Below are 6,115 nucleotides of genomic sequence, written 5' to 3' on the forward strand. Positions count from 1 at the left end.
TCTGTTGTGAAGAGGACTGCTGTGAGCATTCTTGTGTACAGCAGATATGATATGTACACTGACTCTCACTGTCACTGTGTTAGAGTTCTCCAGAGAAACAGAATTAGCTGTATGTGTTTAAGAAATTAACTCTTACCTGGACATGATGGCACATATTTATAATTACAGCATTTGAGGTGGCTGAGTCAGGAAGATCTCAAGTTCTAGCTCAGCCTGGGAAACTTAGCAAATTAGTGAGACCCTTTCACTAGAGAAAAGTAAAATAAAGGGCTGGGAATGTAGTTTACTGTGAAGACCCTGGGTTAAATCCTTCATATACCACACACATGACTGAGATATTCATACTTAGAATTTGGAAGTGCAAATCTAAAGTCTGTAAGTTAGGACAGAAGCTGGAGACCAGAAAGTGTTGTAATCCGATTTTAGAGATCTGCTGTAAAATTCCCCCTTTCCTTTACAGATCTAAGTTTTTATTAAGACCTCCAGTTTATTGGATGAGAGCACCCCATGAGGGAGACTAATCTGCCTAACTCAAGTTTTACTGATTTATATGTTAATCTCATCCAAAAAACTTTCACAGAAACATCGAGGATAATATAAAATTAATCTTCACTGTCACTTCCAGATTACCTGCTGTGCGATGTCTCCTGTACTGGTGATGGGTTGGGAGATGGAGTGAGTAAAGTGGGTTGGGGTGCTTTAAATGCAGTGTAGTGATAGAACATGAGGTCTAGGTAGGCCAACAGTGAAAGTACTGTCACTGGAAAGATGGTTTATTTCTTTTCCAAAGTGAGTCATGTCACACCACATGGTAGAGACCATGTGAGGAAACACCAGATGGACTGGGGGCAAAAGGCAAAACTAAGAGACTTCACTGCACTTTCTGTGAGAAGGAAAAGATGAAGCGGAGTAAGGAGGCACAGGACTGGCTGCTTTGCATAGTGGCTGCCCCTCTTATTTGGTTCCTGAACTGTGGGTGAGGTGGAAAGCTAGGTAGCATGGCCTGGACTGCATGGGCTGATATAGCAGATGACTGGGCTATGGGCTCTGGATTGCTTGGTCTGCATTTGTATAGCAGTTTGGTGTCTTTAGGAACTGGTCAGCCCTGAGAGGGACAATCAAAGCATCAGAATACAGAAAAAGAAATAAAAGTAGTGTGGTGAGATTAGAAGAATTCAGAATAGAACTCAGAGTTCCTGGACTGTTTCACTAGTGAGTGATTCTTATTGTGTCTTGCAGTAATGATCCCCACTTACTGACAAGGAACTGGGGTTTAGAGAAGTTTATCAGGTCACTGATGGAAAGAAACATAGCCGAGGCTTAATTGAGATTCTGACTTGAAATTCTTAACCTTTATTAGTTTTTTCACTCATTGGTTTGCTCTGAATATTGTTTCTGTCTTTATAATTTTACAGGATTACCAGAAGTTAATGAGTTTATTTATGTGAATATGTTCTGTAACCAGTGAAGAGCTAGACAGATCGAAGGTAAAATTTTTATGAGCATATATTACAGAAATGTGTTTTAACTTTGAAACATATAAATTCATTTAATGGAATATTTGAATCAGGAGTGTGGAGATCATTTGGTACCTGTCTCTGTTGTCAAAACAAGTAAAATTTGAAACTGTATCATCCTGGAGAATAGCCAGGTTCTCTCTTGATAGCCTTGCATTATTATTCCTCTGAGGAGAAAAAGACCAATGGATGTTTATTGCACAGTAACTTTGCTTAGTAAATTACTTCTTCAGTGTACCAAATAGCACCCTGATGATCTGAGTATTAACAACACTTCTGGATATTCCTAACTTACCCAAAATATGTTTGAAATCTGGTTCATTTTATATTACGTAGATTATCCAGCTTGATGCAATTTGTGAAGCTCACAAAACACAGACTTCTGCATTGAGTTTGAGGAATTAAATTAGTTTTCTTTATCAATGTTCAAAAATAATCCCTCAAAACAAAACTACCTATTATCTATCTACCATCTCATATATTATGTAGATTTTGCAGTTAATAACAGTCTCACAAAATTCGGAAGTGGTGCAAAGAGCCTTAGGATGGAGGTAAGCTACCAGACTAGGATGGCTCAGCTACAAATTGATTGGTCAATCATAGATGGTGACTTGATTTGTTTGAGTGTCTGTCTTTCACTTATAAAGTCAAATCATTGTGCCTAATGATGTTTCAATTTCCTTTCAACACAGGCAGGCTACATTCAGTCATTTAGAATTTGGATGGTTAATGTCATTTTGATAGAAGGGAAAGCTCTTGTAAGTTGCTAGGAATCTGTTTTCCTTTGATGTGTGGTAGTTAATAAAACTGAGAAAGATTCACACAGAAAGCTGCACTCCTCTTTCACTCTCCTGCCAGCTATCTGCTGATTCTCCTTCCTTGATTAGCCTCAGGTTACTATAAATTAATCTAACTGCTTTTCCCTGGGAATTTCTTGCTCTAAAAATCAGTATTGTAGGCGAGGAGCTCTGCCAAGAGTGTTTCATGAGGTACTGTTACCACTGGAAAGACAACATGTTATCTGGCAACTGCTTCTGAATATCAGTTTATGTCTTGGCAATTGTTTTCTTAATAATCCAGACCTGTCAAAAAAAGCATAGTTCCCATGGCTTAGCCACTTGCTCTACCTTTTCTGCCTAGCAGAACCTTATTCACTGTTTTCCTCCATTCTGCTTTCTGCATTTGAAACAATTAAACATGTCTTGTGAACCTATGTAGCACAATTAAATAACCTGACCCATTCCCAGATGGTTAGATCATTAAACACCACCTTCCCCCACTTTAAACAAGGAGACGGTTTTGTCTCCTTGTGAATTGTATATTAGTGTTCGTTTTGTTAGTGTCATCCATAAGTCCATAGGGCTCTCCAGTGTGGGCTGGCCCATCATTGCTGGGTTGATGGTTATTTTCATCATTGGGGCTTAATCAGACATACCCTTGTCCCTGCACATAATCAACTTTTGTGTTTTAATTATTTACTTAAAAATATGAAAGTTATCTCAGTGTCATCTTGGATATCCATGTTGGAAAAAAATGACATTTCTGTGCCATCCTATGCTATGCTGAACCTGAGTAATTCAAATAGTTGTCCCATTAAAATTGAAGTGGGGGAAAGTAGCTCAGTAGAAGATCATTAACTAGCATGAGTAAGGTCTTGGTTCTATCCCTAGCACTATAAGAAAAAATCAAACCAAACCTAACCAAACCAAAATAAACACAAAACAAACTGAAACAGATATTTCCAATTCTCACCTCTGCTCTCACTTAATCCAACATATTTGTGATAAATGATTCAGTATTTTTTGAACTCAATCTGAAGTGGTTTCAGAGAAAATGAGAGAGATAAGGAGACAAAGGAGAAGGCCTTTAATATGGGTATGGGAGAGCTTCTCGGGCCGGTGGTACAGAAGCTCTCAAATGAGAACAAAGAAGTGGGACTATTTTTATCAACTTTGGCTGGGGGAGAAATGTGGGAGGTGGGAAAAATAACATACTAACAGCTTATTTAAAGGAGCATCTGCCTGTGTAAAACAGGAGACAGAAAGATTCACCTGGGGCTAGAGGGGGAGTCTTGGTGGTTGTGGAGTCTTGGGATTGTAAAGGGCTCCACGTACGTGCAAAAAGGGAGCCGGAGTTTTATCTCTGCAATGAGAAGGAGAATGTAGAAGTTACTCTTGGATAGATAAGTTGTTTCTCTGTGTCTAGTACCATGTTGGGAGGATGTAGCTAAACCCTAGGCTAGCAGAACCTATCCATCAGCTCAAGAGAAAACTTTAGCTCAACTCCTAGACTCCTATATGTCTCCAGAGCTTCTTAGATTCTCTTGCAAATAGGAAAGAAAGGTACTGTGGCCTCCAGTTTGTCCTTTCAACCTACAAAGACTTCATAAATAATTGTGGCCTGTGAATAATCTACAGCAATTAAGTCATTTTAGTGAGAGTGAGCCCCCCTGCCTATACTGTAGGTGAATTATAACTAGTTCTCTGTGAGGGAAATTGCACAGATATATGAAATGCATTACAGAAAGGGATACTTGTTGAGAATGAATGTGGAACACAGAAGATAAGTGCTGTTATGTCCATGCTACTTTTAAGGGATAGCTTCTCCTCAGGGTATCTCAGCTGTGTTGAAGACCACAATATGCTGAGAAATCTGAACTCAAAGAATTTAGGCCAGTCAGCCTCTGTGCTGCACGGGGCCCTGGGAGGAGTACAGCATACAGAGGTGTTGCAGGCAATAGAGGGCATACAAAGCTCCTAATGAATGAATACCTGCATGGGGCCCTTTGACCATGCCCTGCTGATCTGCTGCTGCAGATCCCTGATGGCCCTAGAATTTATGGAAGGAGGAGAACTGGGAAGAGGAGCTCTGGATGAATGAAGAAAGAAATGCTGGAGAACTGAGTGTGTGATGACTGGGTGGCTGGGATCCCATCCTTAAGCCCAAAAGTAGGTCATTACCACATACACATATGCCCACACTGTGAGGGATGAATCTAGTGGTAATACTTCCAGCTCCAGTGCTTTGGAGCCTAAGATGACTCCTACCTAGCATCCACGTGCTAACCAGATTCACTGAGATGACCTGGAATATGGAACAGATATCAAAGATAAAGGTGATCTGCACTGGGGCACAGATGTTGCATATGGACCCAAGATGCTATCATGACAAAGCACCCAGGACAGTTATGGTTGGTCATGGAGCATAGCCAGGAAACTTGTGCCAAAGAGTACTGGGATTCTGTTTCTGATAAGATAAATTTAAAAATAGAGAAGAAAGGTGATGATTTTTAAACCCAATTTGGAAAGAAGGGACTTCCAAAGTGAGCAGGGTGTCTTGAAAGCTATGGACAATAATGTGAATAGGTGGGCATTAGGCCTCAGCTGTGCCTTTGGCCTTCTAGGAAGTGCTTGGCCACTGAGAGCGAGGATGAGTACAGGGCCCTATTTTCCCAGTAAAGTAGAATGCTGAAAAACATGGGCATGGAGGCAGTGACTCAGTACCTGCTCTCCAGCCAGCACCTGAGCCCAGGAAGAAGTCTGTGGTCAGAAGCATTTCTTCATCTCCCCTAAGACTGCACTAAAGTGACCTATGGGTACTGCATGAAGGAGTTTAGGACCTGAGTACCTGTTGTATTTCACAACAGCAGTGCAATGCAAAGGAGAAGAGATAATTCAGAGTCCAGGCCAAGTTTAACCTCCTAGCGGACCCAGGGGTCTGACTTAACAGAGACACCTCCGTGCGAGAGCATCTCAGGAAAAAAGAACCTCAAACTGAAGCCTCTATGACTTTTTATTGATAGAACCAGGAAGCAAAAATAAAGGACATGTGTGTAGAATTTACATAGGGGATAGGGTAAAAGGAGGATAATAGGGAAAGGATAAAGACAGGGTGGTCTGCTACATGACTGTTTTGAGTGTCAATATAAGTAGTAAATCAGAGTATGGGGAGAGTAATGGCCAGGGCTTACATTACTTAAGTCAATGTAGTTTGATCGCATGTGGATGTACGGCAATTTTAATCTCTAACTATGCATTCTCGGAGGCTTTCAGCTTCTGGCCCCAAAAGTCCCTATCTCTGCATATCCATATCATACATACTTCTAGCAAGGCTCCTACACATCCTCCACTTTTGTTTGTTTATAGGTTTTGGAAAGAGATAAGATAAAGGGAGGTGGGATATTGGCCTTGGAGAAAAGTCATCAAGCTTCAGAGGCAGTGTCTGCTGAAATAGTGTACAGAGGGCTTTTAGGACTGAAATTTTTAAAAAAAGAAAATTATTCCAATAGCAATCAAGACCTGCATGCATAGATTGAGGTCGCAAACTAACTTTTGAGATTCAGTCAATAGGCAATATCACTGAGGTGATCTAAAGTCTTATGGCAAACCTCCATTTGACATGAATGAAAATGGGCCTGAAGTTATCCTTGGAAAAAAGTAATTTCTCCATTCAGATTTGTATGAAAAAAACTCTGCAGAAGATTTTGGACCTCCTTCCAAGATTCAGAATGATTGAAAGGATTGGAGTAATGCACACTGAATGATACCCAGTGTCACAACTAACCTATGCATTCACAGAGCCTGTTGATACTCACTGAG

The sequence above is a fragment of the Cavia porcellus genome, unplaced genomic scaffold (assembly GCF_034190915.1).
Source record: "Cavia porcellus strain 051 isolate PalLab524CR breed Dunkin Hartley unplaced genomic scaffold, mCavPor4.1 scaffold_3, whole genome shotgun sequence".
Lineage (NCBI taxonomy): Eukaryota > Metazoa > Chordata > Mammalia > Rodentia > Caviidae > Cavia > Cavia porcellus.